Source organism: Phymastichus coffea, unplaced genomic scaffold, assembly GCF_024137745.1.
Source record: "Phymastichus coffea isolate CEN01 unplaced genomic scaffold, Cenicafe_Pcof_1.1 PCOF00105, whole genome shotgun sequence".
Taxonomy (NCBI): domain Eukaryota; kingdom Metazoa; phylum Arthropoda; class Insecta; order Hymenoptera; family Eulophidae; genus Phymastichus; species Phymastichus coffea.
In genome coordinates, this window is record NW_026706916.1 from 331673 (window position 1) to 348922 (window position 17250).

Below are 17250 nucleotides of genomic sequence, written 5' to 3' on the forward strand. Positions count from 1 at the left end.
TTCACAATGAGTTAATTGATAATTTTTGTTTTAAAAGATTTTCACATCCAAATGAAACGACGACGTTAAAGGATAAGCTTTTCTCAGGATGAATGATCGATGTTGAAAAAAAATGTTGCAAAAAGTAGAACAATATTTTCCGTAGACGACTGACGTGTAATTAGATTTCATTGCAATTTTTTGCAACTAAACAAAAATTTGCATCCATGATTCACAAATGTATCACTTTGCATATACGCAATTATGAAAAAAACGCCATTGAATCAAGCAGGTTTTAGGTCAACTTTATAAATATGCGATATCAACGCCTTGCGCTTATTCGAGTACAAGCAGTGGAAAATATTGCATCGCAATAGTTAGACCAGATCTTACTACAAAATGTTGCGTGGTTTTATTATAAGTTTTCTTATTATTTCGGTCATCAGTGTTGTGCAGGTATTGTATAACTAATTTTTATATTAATGTACTTACATGTCAATGTACAAGTAATGGGAAGTGTATTCGTGATTATTATTTATGAAATTTAAGGTAAACGCTGCTCCATCAAATGATCGTCCTGATTCTCCGGTTGCCGAAATGCACGATTTTTCCGATGCAGTCAAACTAATTCCTAAACTAGACCGAATTGACAGGTAATATCATTAAAGGTTTATCTCTCGAATACGAAGATAATTTTGAATTTGTATTTTGTTAGCATGATGCTAGATATGGCGAAAAATGTAAAGAAGAAGATAAAGGATGAATTTTTCGATTTGTTGCCCATATAGATGACATCGATTCAACATTGAAAACAACGGAGTTCAGAAATTCAATTCGGCAATCTATATTATCAAGTTACACTTATTATGTCAGAAGTTGGCAAAGCGTAAATGAAAGTAATCCTTTTGTTATAAACGATGCATGGAAAATAAAATATAGCTAAGATTTTAATATCCGAAAATAAAGGTTCAACTTTATGTACGTTTTTTTTTCCGCTTCCATAAATATTTTTCAAATAATTCATTTCCCGTCGGTACGATGTTCAGCCAAGCTGTCACTCAAACCGTTACCGCGTAATTTCCTTTTTCCATCAGCTCGAAACCCATTTTTATCTCTCTCAGCGCGAGAGATTTTAATTTTCACCTGGGCTTCTATTTTCTTTTTTTTTTCCTTTTTATTTGCAAATACTCGCGTTTGCAGTACACCTCTAGTCGATAGGAAACGAAGGCACATCGTGTACTCGATTTTTCGAGCGCGAATTCCATTTTTTGGACCGTACGTATCTATATATACTTGCTCAGCCGACAAAATAGATGAATGAACAATGTACCCTGTGCGTACGCTTGGTAACGACAGTATTACTATTCTGTGACGGATCAGCAGTGTGGCTGTGGGTTTTCACTGTGCAACTTATGCACAACAAAATTACTTCGAATATGAATTGAATAGATTTTTTATTGTCTGCAACTATGCGTCAAATGCAAAGTTAAATTATACTTTTCAAATTGCTTACTAACAGAATGAAGCTAAGAATTAATATTATTGTAGCTTTTTGGTAAAATAAATATGCATTACCCGTGATCAAATCGTTTATTACAAGATATTGGAAGATAACCAGGTAGACACCCTGTGCAATTATGAAGATCTGTTTATGTACATGGACGACTGGGTTAAAGTCTTGCATCAATATCAATTTAAGCTTCAGCATCTAAAAGGTATTTGATTAAAAAAAATTAAGTTGCTGTAGTTGCTGAGAGGCTTACAATATTCAAAACTGATACATTATTAAATGTTGTTCAGCAAATCGACTTTATCATAGCCGCTCTCGGACAATCAATTTGATAACAACAATTTCTTGAATTAAAAACTGTTTTTAATGTGGCAAACTTTTATAGACATTGAAAATCATGTTATAAATTTTCATATACTTACCACAAATAGCAATAAGAGAAAGAATACAGATCAATAACTTAATATAATTCATATCAGTTTGAAATTGATTCGTTGCCTGCTGTAAGGAGACGCTGTGGTAACTTTACTGCCTTGATATGTAATTGAAAAAGTCATAAATTGATTCCAAAATACATTTTATGAGTTGGAAATTAGACGTACCTATGGTTTATGACCTTATACAACGTAACGATTTTACGAATCTTTATTAAAAACTATAATTTCTTGATTTTTTTCTCAAACTATTGTTTTGTTTATTGCGTATTTACAATCGTGTAGACATACTGATCTGAGTTCTTTCGATCTATTTATCGAATAAATCTATTTATTCCTAAATTGGAAAAAAATTATTGACATCGCTATAACACTAACTCGATTTAATATCTTGTAATGATTTATTCAAATAAGTTTGGACCATTTCATAAGATATTCTTCAATACTCTATAAAAAGTAATTGTTACATTCACAAAGTACTTTGCATTATTTCTTAACAAAATAAATACCATTAATCAAGACACATATATAACTTTTATTTTCTTAGTATAGTTTTTTCTGCATGAGATTTAACGGTATATTTTCTAAGGCCATCTAGTTTATGATTTATAACTACCTGTGAGGATTTCGAAGTTAGTTGTAATTTGATTGGCAGACTTTTCATGCTCAAGGAAAGCCAAATCCTTGTATTTCTTTCCTCCTTAGATGGTTATATGCTATTTGACTAAAAAATTACAATATATACCATTTGATTTATTGTTTGACTTTCAAGTACAGCCAAAAAGATCTTTAAAGCATAGATATAAGTAAAGTTTCGCGTCTTTTACAAATATTCAACCGAATAAAGACAATGAAATATTTTTTATTAAAAGTTTTTAAATTACCATTGTGAGGTATACCTAATATTACAAACGGAAAAAAATAGTGTACTCGAAATTACAATTACTCAAATAAAATTTTAGAGAGGGCATTCATTTCGGAGCCTATAAAATTATCTTTAGAATCAGGCCTCGCGTATTAAATAAATCGCGCTTGGGGATAGTGATTCCAGGCTCACCGAGTTGCAGTACATAAGCGCACGCGAAAATATTAGCTAAACATTTGGACAGAACGCCATGAGCACGTCATCCGATAGAGACTACCGAAAGTTGCAAGCCCTTCCACATTAACAACCAGCAAAATCACGCGCGTTCTTTATGCAAACATCGCGACTATTTAACCGCAAGAGTTGCAATCGCGGACTTATGAAACGAGTGCGACGGTCCGGATAGGGGGTAAGTTTGCGCGGCCATTACCAGTAATTACCGCTGCAATTAAAGCGCGTGCGCGGCAACGAGAAGCTCTCGCAAGCGCGCTTAAATTTCAATATGCCCCTCGACGTTTGCGGAATAGTTTTCACGCGCGCACTAAGAGTTTAGCGTTACGCGTGCGTGTGCTCGCGGTCCAGCTCGTTAAATTTCCGTGAAGCTGAAATTTAACGCGATTATGTAGGTTGATGCGAGATTACGCGATGTAAAGGAAGGATGCCGGATCTTGCGTATATTGTATAATAAGAGCGCTGGCTCCCAATAAGATCCTACTGTTATTGGAAATAACGGCTAATTTTTTTTCTTTTTATTCAGTATTCATCATCTTATTTCAGTATTATAATACTTCCGCATCTCCTTGTCATTCTCCGAGATTCGACATCCTTTGGCCTTATTTGACCTCACTGGCATACCTTTATAAAAGCCATTCAACCCTCGCGGAAACATGAAACTTCATATCACCATTTTTTTCACACCGCACACGTTATGCTTACGACAAAATAATACGAGCAATGGCATCATGAACCAGCGAGCAGCAATTTTTTTTCGCGATAAAGTTTTAGCATCCGCGACCGTTCGTGCGAGGCCGTTGTTAAAACGTCACCGCACGTAAGACATACGTTTAGTTTAGGGTTGGCACTTTCTTTCGTATATTTATTGTCCAAGCGATAGCGGCGCCCGGCGCGTTTCTCGTATTCATTATTATACCGAAGAACATCTTTGCAGGGGGCGTCACGTGTTCCTCGCGTCCCGACTTAAGGTCTTTTTGATGGAATAGATTACATTTTTCATTTCTTTTCATTTTTCTTTACGATGGTTGAGCGTATTTTTCTTTATTGCGTCTGTAATTTATATAAAGATATATTTTCTTTTACGACAACGTGTAAATGTCGTGCCTGACAAAAACGTAATTATGTTATGGCTGCAAGTGTCATGAAGTGTAAGTGATAAATCAGAATGCACGATATTTTTTCCGTCGCATGGGAATAAAGTAGACAGCAACGCTATTGTAAGAGAACAAATCAAAAGCAGTCGGATATAAATTAAAAAATTAATACATATGTGTCATCGTTCTTCTTCAATTTAATTAAAATACAAAGAGTGACTATGTTGCGCTGGTATAAATTGGTGTAATACGAAGAACACATATAGTACGAATTTGCTGACAGTCGTAGCTAAGTCTACGCGTGTACGATTTGCCACTGCAAGTCACATCGCACATGTAAATCCCCCCACGGAAACAATCGACGCACACTAAACTAGCCTCGCTGGCTCTTCAAAGGTTCTGTCAATTAACTCGACTAGTTACTGGAAATATCAGTGAGGCATGATTTAATGTCCAATTAGCAAGTTAGTAATCCCTCTGCGTTGTACAAATTCGAACGTCAGAGACGCGCGTCGGGCCATGACGCGATCGAATCATTTACCAACTGTACCGCACATATGTAACACTAACCAACCAAGCAGGCATTTTAAATCATTTTCTTTAGATTCATTGATTTAACAACCTTAATACATATAATACATAAGATGAAAACAACTGGCAAATGTTTATTTATAAAGTTTGCGAGGGAGGTGTTGAAAATTCATTTCTTCTGACATCAGCAATAGCAAAAAAATTATAAAATTAATTAAAATTATAAAATTAAAAAAAAAAACGCATAGATACATTGTAATAGTCTCACATATCTGATTGAAATGTTACTAATGAATGTATTTTCGTAACATTACTCGATCGTTCTGAAAATTAATTTCACAGTATAATGCTTTTAATAATTCGTCGGACTTCCGAATAAATTAAATTCCATACATTCTGTGATACCTTTATTTTTTTACTACTAATTAAAAATGAAAATAAACTATGCTGATCCTCTTATTGAAATATTAATTTTTTTTTCTAAAGCATGTAGTAAATGACAGTAGTTTCTGTCAACTAATTTGAATAATTATATTCATGTACTTTCGATCATTTGATTTCTCAGTCCAGTTCGCTTGGCACTTTTCGAAGGTGTGTACGCCTCATGGCAGCATTCTATTACTAAGGAATAATATATGATACTCGGACAATAATCCATGCAACAATGAATCGCTCGTGGCTCTGTATGCCGGACCGAAAATTAGATATGGGAAAGAGAAACGAGTGAGCACAAATAGCTAAGCTTACCCCTCTCCCGACGCGCTATGAAAGTCAAAAACGCGTATTCGGATCAACGTCTCGATTTTTCTAAAAAAGTTTACGTGAACTCTCAACCGCTCCACCTTCGTATTTCTAAGATTGATTCTTCGTTACGGCGAAAAAACACGTGTAAACTGAGTTATAAAAACAATATGTAACCTGCGAGCGTTTAACTGGCAAATAAAATATTACAATTCGATGCGTCTTAACGCTTTCTTGTACGGTGCGAAATTTACTTTAAGATATGTGAGTCTCAATGGCCATGTGAGAGACCAGATATTTTCCTAGCGCCTGGAAAAATTAAGCACTTAAACACGTTTGCAGGAAAAGCGAAGTGTCGTGCGTAGAATTCACAGGAAAGCCCGAACCCATAACTTTCCATGTGTGCACGTGAGTGCATTCGTGTGGACTCATGGCCATGCCGTCGTGTCAGATCAGGAAACACACGGTTTTCCGAGGCTGAAGATCTCGGAAAAAATTAATTTTCCCGGATAGTCGAGGTTACGAATCAGGAAGCCACACGGGCACCGCAACCGACTAGCAGGAGGGCGAAAGGGGCAACGGCGCGAGCGAGCCAAGTTCAGAAGTGGTGCGCAGGGTCCGGAAAAACCAAGCTTGGGCTCAAACAGGGATGACCGGAAAAGGGGATAGCGCGAAAAATCTCCAACACGGAGGGCGCTGGCCTCTCGAACCGACGAGTCTCCTTTTTGTTAATCAGCACGCGTATTATCATGTCTTGCATTTGCACGCTTTTCTTTGCCAGTTCTTTGCATTCTATGTTGGAATATAAATTTCAGACTAGCTTCACTTTTCTAGCTCGTTAATTACAACGACAGAAAGAACTACTGACAATCTCCTTTCCTCATCCTTAACCCGAACACTCTGTATAACGTCGGATGAACGTTTCTTTTTGCAATAGTCACACTTTGAAACTGTCAAAAATCACATGCGATTGCAACTTTTTGGTTTTGATAGATCTTAACATTTTTGTTTATTAAAGTAATAATAAATGTCAATCATCAGTCTAACCAATTTTTAAGTAATTCATAAGTGTAAAAAATACTCGATAGAACCTACGGAATGTCGATTGACAAAAAGTAAAGCAACGATTATTCAGCTACATCATTCATCTCGAAGAAAAAACACACGCACAATCAATTCCCGCGCTTTTTCATCCTCTCGATTCTCCAGCAAACGTAAATCAGTACGGAAGATTAATCAAGCCCAGCAGGCAGGCAACGCTGTCGCGCGATAAGAAATTCCGGAGGACCGTTCTTACAGTCTGTTCCGGTAGCACACACCGTAGCGCGCAAAGTCTTGTCGCAGGGTCTATGTGTGTGTGTGTGTGTGTGTGTGTGTGTGTGTGTGTATGAGATCTTTGTGAAATTTGCAGCGAGTGGCGCTCACGTGCGCCGGAAATTCCGGTGTCATGGATCCTCTCTCCCTCGTTCTTGGAACGAGCGTCGAATGAAACGTATCTTCTACTGATTTTCCGTTCTGCAGCTCTTTTAGTTCCAAAAACTGGAAACGTGATTTTTTGTTGCGAAAGATTCGGCAGAAACGGTAGTATTTTCTCGTAGATATTCCTCGTATGAAGGTGGAAGCGTTAACGATTTTGGTTGAGATAAATCGTACTGATTCAATGGTTGTCGCTTCCAGAGTTTTGAAAATAGACTTTGTCATAAATCCAACAACACCATTGGATTCTATGCTGAAAGATAAATCAAACGTATATATTATACTTTTCAACTAATTTTTAATATTCCTAAATGTATTAAATAAATAAAATAATATCTTATGCTGGTTGACGCTAGTGACTATGTATATTTTTCACGTAGAATACGATAGAGTTACTGGTTTTATAGTAACATCTACATTGAAATCGCTAGAAATGTGTAACCATACATTCAGTTATGCGCAGGGTAGAAATTTAATTAAACTGTTGTCGTTACTTACATTCTATAAAAATACAAGTATTTGTCGTCATATGTTCAATCTTAAAGGCCACTAAACAATATAAGTATAAATTATAATATAAGTATAAATTAGACATTTACAGCTCGAATTCCAAATAATTGAGCGCGAATGATAAATATTGAAAACAAAAATTATCAGTAGACATAAATACTTCAATAATTTTTATCTAGACATTTTATTTCAATACAAAAAATTTATAGTTAAAGTGAAATTTTCAATTGTTCATGGACACTTTATATTGATTTATAATCTAAACAACAAGAAAAAACTTATCCGAAAGCCATAAAATTATAAAATAGTTTTACAATTTTTCGAACTTAAAAGGTGTTTTTATTTTTGAAATTTACTGATCTACCCTATGCGCATGGACGTTGCGCTGCTCTTCATAATTTATGTGTAGAAAATTCGTCGTGTTATCCATAACGAAAAAATCAATATATTTATTCAGAAATTCGTAAAATTTATTGAAATTTATAAACAATACGGTCGATTAAATTACAACAAAAATTGTTTCCTTTATCTATTACTAATGGCAACTTAACTACTAATTTTTTAATACAATTAAAATTGCATAATATTTTTATTTTTACTAATATATGTGAAGTATGTTTAGTTTCGATGATGAACTCAGAGAAGAAGTCAAGTTGGCTATCCAATATGTGTAATAGTGAATAGAAACTTTGTACAAATAAATAGTGGTTTAAAAAAAAGTGTCATTGAATGCCGAAGAAAATACATACAAAAAATAATAATAATTCATACAAAAAATAATAATTATGAAAACGTTAGTATGTGTAAAAAAAGAAATAAGTTTTAAATATTTACGTATTACAGAGTAGAAATAAAGTATACTAAAATAAGGAGAAATTTATGAAAATAAAAAGAAAAATAAATTATCCACTATTACTGTGTTATACTGAACTAACAAATTAACTCCCAGTATACTTTGTCCACTGTTACTCCCACATTATCCTCTAAAAAATCAGCGTAGAAGGATACAGGGGCTACTTCACGTGTTTCATCGACCGAGTAACGGGGTATCCAGTAGTGCACGCGAACCGGCATTGTTCTGTCATCCTCTGCAGCGACTGCGGACACTCTAGAGTATCAGCTTGCAGGAGAGCGCGAGGGCATCACACACCGTGCAACCGCAAACTCTGTGAGACAACCAACGGTCCTGCAGCCGAAGCTTCGAGCGTACAAACGTTATATGCGAATGTAAGCGCTGACGCGGACATGTTGCTATGTTGGACAGCTGTAGTCGCTCTCGTTGTTAACAGGAACGCAGTTGAAAAAAGAAAAGAATCGCATTTGATTTGGCCTAGGTAGGTTCTGAGTTTTTTAGTCGCCAAATTACTTGAAAAAATCAATGTCAGTACCTGCCTACTCAATAGATCGATCTTCCCTTTCCCCTTTCAACTGTGCGAAATACCAATTTTATAAATCTGAGCATGGGAAAATCCAATTGAATCGGTTAGACAAATACCTCGAAATTAAAACAAATACAGAATTCGCGCGTCCATCGGTCGAAAGCTATTGAGTAATCCTCTCTGACAGTTTGAAAATTAGCTTGACTCCGAGCAAGTCACTATGTGGTGCTCACTTGATCGGTTTGATGACGTATTTTCAAAAGAAAGAAAAATACAATATATGCGCAGCTTTTGTAGTGCACGTGTCGAACTTTTTTCGCGCGTCATTATTTCCGGTAAAATGATTGCCCGTGCGAGGGATAAGATATTTTCATCGGATTTCCATTCAGAGCCGTATCGGAAAAATGTTCACGTTCACCTCGTCATTATTACCATTATCACCGTCATTTGCAACGATAATGTAGCTTCAACGTGACGTTATCTTTTCATTATAATAATACGTATAATGCGCGATTACGTGCCTTCTGATATTTGCATTTCGGGCGCACGAGAAAATTTATTCACAAAATAGCTGCCTCTTCGTAATAATAATAATGACGCCCCATATAACGATGACATCTCATTACCGGACAAACGCAGGCGGAATCTTGTGTAGATTCTAAAAGCGCACGGCTTAAAGCCTTCAAAACTCCACCCTTCGCGTTCTTTGCAAATCCTTTCGTTTAAACCGCGCCTTGGCTTTTTAAGCGCGCGCCTTAAATCCTCGCGCGCACTTGACTCGAAACGGCTATTTGTTATTCTAATGCGACTTGTGCCTTCACCGCGTTATACGACTGTCACGCAATTGTCTTCTCTTGCAAAGGAGCTATGGTCGTTTCATTGAGGAATGCTTTTTCTTTTTTCGCTGTATGCAGATCTGCCTTGTTCCTTTAGATTGTAGGAGTACGATGGCGTTTAAATCAAGAATATGTTCATTTATTTTATTTCAATTCACGAATCTTCAAATGTTATCGAAACCGTTTTGTAGCTCCATTCAGTTGATTATCTCGCGTTCATACCATTTTACCACGATTTAAGATGCAAACTCTTTTGGAATCGATCTTGCAAATAAACACATAAAGTTGTGTATTATAAGTGATAATCAATCGCTGTCCATATTGAGTAAATATCTAATTAGAAGTATCGAGTCGCTCGATTTGATCGCGATCGATCCGATAATATTTATTATTTTAGGACTATATTATTACTATTTATATTATTATCTGTATTTAAAAAGAATGACGTATTGCCTATTCAGAGTAATAACAATAATGGTAAATATCAGAATTGAAATTCTGATACATATGGGCAGTAAAAATTGTAACATACGCATGTTAGTGCATTATTTTTTGGTTATACTTGTTTTAAATTTAATATTTGCGATAGTAGATGTTACGACTAACACATCAATAATTGTAAGGCAAACTTAAAACGGAAAGAGGATCGAATGTCATTCAGTAAATAGCTGTATCATCTCGTGAACGATTTAATCATTCCGTGAAATCTGTCTATGATCGGGGAGACACGTAGCAAGCAGCCTCTGTAGCCTGTGTTCTCATCCAAACGGAGGTAATGCGACGATAGCCGTATTGCGCGGAAGCTTGACGACCTCTCCCCCCTTTATCGCTCTGAGTGTCGCTCAATCGAGCGCGTAATCCAGACCATGGCTTGATCCGGACATCTGTATAACAGTGGCGGCGTCGCACGCGCGCGCGCACAAGGCATTCAGTATCATAATTGCAAGCCCCTCCATTCTTTTTCAATGCACTACTGGGAAAACCGATAACAACCGTATCCGCTACCCATTATGCGCTAACAAAAAGGCCCGGACTGATTTTCGTTTCGTTTTCAATGAAACTCTACGATAACGGACGCGCGCTCATTAACTTTGACGCAGGCCACCGATGGAAACCCGGCGACGTCTTCAAGCTAAATTGAATAATAACCTTTGCCCTTTCATTGTATGACAGTGGCAATAATATTTCGTTTTCGTATTATTTCGTACTTTTTCTTGGGTAAAATTTGCCGAATAAAATCTAATCGATATTTTTTTTTGGGTTCGTTAAGACAAACTACTAATGGTTGGATGTATTAATGGATTTATTACCTTTATGACAAGTTCAATTTTTATTTTCCTTTCTAAACTTAAAATATCGAGTCTGTAATTTCCACATTAATACTCGTTAAAAATACATCAAAGGCATTTAATTAAATATTAATTTCATGCGGGTTTTCATTAAATGCAGCTTTAATTACATATTGAAGAGTGAACAGCCAGCTGTTGAAAATTCTCATAATACACTAATTAATATCAACTGCAATAGTTGTTATTTCGGAATATTCAATTTTAAAGTTCAAACGAATAAATAAAATCGGTAAATAACTTGTAATCATAGATATCGCGCTGAATTGCTCCATATGTTTGAACCTCTTGTTGCCAACTTTAACAAAGAGCGAAGTACTGTATAAAATTTGTATTGTTTTCGTATATATCAGTGTGTACATGTGGATTGACTGAACCGATTTTAATGGGCAGTAATGGTTTTCTTTAATATTTTAATTTTTAGACTATTATTTTAAATTTTAAAGTATATTTATCAGTACATTCTGAAAAACTTATTATGTATTTTGGTCTATTACACGTCTACGTTAGAACTTCTTTGATCTATTTGGCTAAGATATTTAAGAAGAACTTATAGTAGGGTATAACTTGGCAGTGGCTGGTAATATTACAACAATAAATACTTGCTAATGAACACATTTAGATTTTTACTCAAATCAACTTGTTATGCTTGAAACGATATTTACGATGCATAATTGTATTATAGATCATTATTTTAAAGGTTCTAAGTCGTTTCAATCATCTAAATTTTGAAAATATAATAAAATTGTAAAATATTTAGCAATCATGTGCAGATATCGAATATATGTCGCGTTAACGGTTTCTGTTAAGACGATAGTGACACAATCTTTGAAATAATCTTCGTGAATCATTGAAAATATATGTATTGATAAACGTGTATCTATGCTTTCATATACATCCGCTATAATTTCCAGGTGTAATGCATAAAAATTATAAATCAAAGCATCGAAGCTCTGTAAATTGGATTAAATAAATTGGTGGAATATTTACTGCACCATCGCTTCAGTAAATATTCCACCTTTCCTGTGTACTTGTTCACTCGCATAATAATATATCGGATATGGCTATTATTACATATGAATTGAAATGATAGCTCAACAAGGAAATAATGCGGCGGTGAAACATTTGAGGAAAACTCTCTCTTTCTCTCCCTTCGTTTTTACAGTTAAGCCAGCCATATAGATAAAATTCATTTGCAAACCGCATTGTTATTTACGCTCATGCAATTACAACGAGAGCATCGTAATACAACTAATTGCCGAGATTGTACAAGTACAACTAGCATCAAAGAAAAATGGTAACGTTAAGAGTTAACCTTTCAGGCTTACGATTTATCTCGACGAGTTTTTTTTACCTTTGTTGCGTGGTTTCCACGGAAATAAAGTGGAGATAATGAACCATTGTTCTTTTTTTCATCTTAAAAGCTCTTCAACGCTTTGAAGTTAAATCTAAACATCTTCTGTCGGGAAAGAGAGAGAGAGAGAGAGAGAGAGAGAGAGAGAGAGAGAGAGAAAATCTGAATTGTCCGACTGCATCCGTGGTTGTTCTACTGCGAAACAAGTAGCTAGGCATCTTAATGATCTTGTCGTGTTGTGCTGCCGCCTGCATTCCCATCTCAACACGTGCATGTACGTCTCTCTAGTCGAGCATTGTTGCTTCCATTATGGGCATGTCGACTCATACGTGACAGTGATATAGGCACAGAGAGAGAGAGAGAGAGAGAGAGAGAGAGAGAGAGAGAGAAGTGCTTAATGGTCAGCTGCTGCTGTTACGGCCTACCTACCTACGTTCCTAACAGGTGGCAGTACAATTAGAGCACGTTATGACTACTGACTGAGCCGTGTATTACGATTCGCGTTCACTGAAAGACAGTTTTTTCAGGCGTTTGTTCATGCTTAGAACTACAATTTATTCTTGACTATAATCTCAGATGAGAACTGTAAATCCGAAAAATTAGTGTATTTCATTTTGTACCGGCAAGCTATTACAGACTCAGGCAGTCAGAGTCCGTTTCAATTTGCAATTTAATTAGGGATTTCCAGGGCGAAAAAGACGTGGCGTCGTCGACACGTCGCGCATCTACATGTCTCTTCATTATACCTGATTTTTTTTTCCAACTTTTCTTTTTTTTTCCCTTTCTCATCTGTTATACAGCTGCGCGAGAAAGCCTCTCACGGCCACATACCTAATATTCTCATTTGTAATTCGCTTTGACATGAGTGCCCTGTCGCATGCGGCAGTGTTAACGTGAATGGAATTGCTTACGCGACCGAAAGAGAGAGAGACAGAGAGAGACAGAGAGAGAAAGTGGATGTGCTCAAATTTCACGCTTCTCGCTATGCGAAATCACTAGAAGTCGCAAAGGTTTTTAAAATATGCAAATTACTCACGGACTACTGTGAGCGTTGACAAGCTGAATCTACGATTAACCTTCCTTTTCTCCTTTTATTGCTGATACGAAAGAACCACAATAAATAATTGTGAGTATTAATGAGGGAAGAAAAACTAATAATTTTACTCCACGAAAAAGCTTACTCAAAATTTTAAGATCAATTTTCTTGTAGTCATGATGTACATAAATCACCAAACAGAGTTCAAATTAAAATATTTAATTACCGTTACGCCTAAAATAAGTATTCGAATTCTATTACGGAATTTCAAGTAAACAATTAAGATACTTAGAGGAGAGTAGAAAAGTTATATCTAGTTATTTTAACATTATTAGCTTTGTTTATGTGACTTTTTCGCTTGACTTTTGTAGTATAAAGACTGTAAATTATGCACATATAAATCTATTTTAGTAAACCGTATTCATTATGTTCTTATTTTAAACTTGCTATCTTTAATAATGATTATTACTGTTATTGTAGGTTTTAACAAACCTTGAATTAAGTGAATAATTCAGAAGAAGAATTTAGTGTACGTATTTTGCTTCACCCAAATAGCACAAACACAAATGAATCTAGATAAACAAAAAAACTCAGCAAGTAGAACACAAAAAATACAAAAGAACGGAGATGGCCAAGTGCATTTTCAGCTTGAATAAATATAACCTCTATCCGCGGGCGACTGCAGCATTTCGAACTTAACTGAAATAAAGAGAGAAAAAGCTTCTGTTATTTGGAAGCATTAACGACTACAATAGCGAATACAAGTAACGACTATAGACGTAGTCACTTTAACGAAAAGTTAGATAAAATTAGTGTTACTTCAATTCATATTGTTTTTTAATAAATATATTATAAAAATGTTTCCATTCTTTCATTGATTACGAGCCATTAACCACCTCATTCACCAAACTTGTTTACAGCAGCTGAAATAATGATTATAGCAAAATAATTTATGCGCTATATTATTATATAGTGCACGTAAGTGAGAGTCAACTCGTTCACCGAACAACATAACTCCACGCAGCGAAACAACGTGACAGCAACATCGTAAAACGTAGGCTGCAGATAGGTATGAAGAAAAAAAACATCCACACGTCCTGCATACGTAACGACGTTTACTGTTTACTGTATCGCGAAAGACAGAGAGAGCGAGAGAGAGAGAAAGAGAGAGAGAGTGAGAAAAAGAGAGACAGAGAGGGAGAGGGAGGGAGAGAAAGAGATAACGCTGACCCTTTTTTTCCTTCGAAATCTTGTAGAATGGCCACTTTGGCTCGGAGCTCGTAAAGTCGCGTTGTGCGCGCTTGAGACTTGGCTCTTTCAGAGGAAATCATCGACACGTGTACGGATGGAATCCCTGCAACGTGCACTGACTCGATTATTTACGTTCGTTGCAATTTTACGGGTTGCGATGTAACTATTCAGGCCTTTTGTTGTATTAAAGAGCTGCGAATAGTTATAATTTAAAAAAAATATATTTTTTATACAATAATATAATCAATATATGTGAGTGTACGTGTTTGAAGTATATTTGGTTACCGTTTATTATTTGTCAGTTATTTGTTCTACGGTTTTATTTAGAATCGATGGAGGTCAAATTCAAATTGTCTTAGTATTGCAAATTGATTTGGAAATTCATATTCACTAACACTGTATTTTCAGTCGTTACTGCAGGTCCATCATGTTCTCGCAGTTTTAATAAAAAATTAATCACTTTTTTCGCTAAATCATTGTTTAGCGGGAGAAATTAATAAAGATAATTGTCATTAATATCATGGGTATGCGCTACACAGAACAACAATTGTAACGAATATGATCGAGCGCGTCTCTGAAATCAACGATGATGGGCCCTGTTTCAAAACGTTAAATTTGCAAATTTCTCGAGTTCAATTCCCCGTTGCGTTACATATTTAATTATAATTTTAAAGATTTATTAACGTGCAATAATATCATGGCTTCCTCGAAGACAAAATCTCTTAAAAATGCATTATTCAAAAATATCAGCTATGCAGCATCTCGATAATTCACGTCCGGCTTATTAAACGATTTATCATGTCATCTGGTGCTACGAAAGTAATCTCGGCCTTCTCTCAAAAGCTGAGACTGACAGACCATTGAAGTACTTGACTTCTTATTGTAACCCTGACGATTCGTATTGGCCCGAAGGCGAGAAGACAAAAAGAAAATGCCTTTGAAATCAATGTCACTTGTGTAAAGGAGAGATCGATGTGGTTTATATCCAATTAAACTTCATGAATAGAGGAGGCGGATTTTCGGTATGCGGGCCAAGATTGTGATGTATGAGTGTTTCAAACTGCCAAATCTTGCCGAAGTACACGCACACGTTAAGCGTATAAGTCTCGGTTTAGTTGAGGATGGATGTATTATGAGATTAAAGCGAACGAGATAGATTTCTAGTATCAATTTTGAATGCGGTTTGCTTGTTTCGTAATTAAGTAGCGCATAAAATTTCATTGTCACGACAGTCTCGTCAATCGAGCTAGGTTTCGTGACTCGTGTCTAGAACCGAAATGGCTTTCGAGCACAACGCAAAGCCGGAATTTCATGGATCTCGCTCGCGCGCAGTCTGAGATATACCCACGTGTAAATCATAGTTCGCCATTAAACCACGTACACGCCAGCAGACACGCACGCGGAGCCCACATACGTGCAGCTGAATCAAGCTAGCCTAATTAATTACGGTGCTTGTCGACTTTTCAGAGCCGCGCAGCGCGCTCGCGCGGATTCTCTATTAGAGCAGGCGTGCAATTGTTGCCCTTTCCGAAAGTGTCAAGTAGTAAAAGCCCGCGTTGATAAGACGCTATGCCGATAAACGTATAATATTATGAATATTCAATGCCGTTCTACGAAAGATAAAGATTTTCTTTTCCAAGTAAAAGAGGGTGGTGCTTTTAACGCGCAATAAATAACCAACGGGTCGCGGCTCTGCGGTGCAACGTCCGACAGCTGCAAGGTTCTCTTTCTCTCTCGCATGTGGCGGTTAATGGGCTTACTTTCGTGTGAGGAGGGGGGAGGGAGGAGAACAGAAAAAACCTAATTACGTTATCGCTAAATGAAATTTATTGCGGCTTTGATGCCAGGCCGCCGCCGCTGTTGCTGCTGCTAATGCGACTGAAAGGCTGAATTTTTCGTCAGCTACGATAAAGCTTGTCGTATTTTACTAAATACGCTATGTGAGTATTACAGCGAGACGAATGTATATAAATTAATAATATAATTACCCTCTTTAACTGTGTAATATCAATCAGTTTGTCTCCTTTTACATAATCTCCTAAGTATCAGTATGTATCAGTAATGTACGAGGCATTTCTCTTCCTGGTAAAGATAGTGATCATTTTAATATCAGTCGATGTATATGAGTGATATTTAATTTTGCAAAGTAAAAATAGCCGTTATTCTCGGTTGTACCATAACATAACAGTTCGTAATTTCCATCTACGCATATTTCATATGTAAGAATTATAGCATTAATATATACAATAATATAATACTATAATTAAATATAATATCTTTCAAATATAGCAACAATGAAGCCATTGATATTCTTATCAAGATCTTCCATTGCTGGAGGCTTACACTATAAGCTAATAAGTACTTCCAACTGCGGCCAAGTTCGGTCAATACTACAGCTTCCACTTTCCATCACCATCTACCATAATTAACTGTTCTATCGAAACTATAGGAATCGAAATTTAGTATTATTATCTTGAGCGAAAGTTCGACCTTATATAACATGTGCGGCTGAATGTGTAGCATCGAAATACGATCATATGGAAATTCGCATAATCGTAAATTAGATTGAAGTCTTTTATTCTGATTGATTATCAAATTCTACAGTAACTTTTTTAATTCAATATTCCATTATTTAGATAGAAAAAGGAATATTATTTAAAACAAATTAATGCAG

At 36.0% G+C, this 17250-nt stretch overlaps 1 long non-coding RNA gene across 1 annotated transcript; it reads left to right on the top strand.

Moving 5' to 3' along the window:
* Positions 1-299: 299 nt before the first annotated feature.
* LOC131670255 (uncharacterized) lies at positions 300-956 on the top strand. The gene is made up of 3 exons (XR_009302432.1): positions 300-435; positions 529-632; positions 695-956. It is a non-coding gene; the product is annotated as an uncharacterized LOC131670255 (long non-coding RNA).
* The last annotated feature ends 16294 nt before the right edge of the window (positions 957-17250 follow it).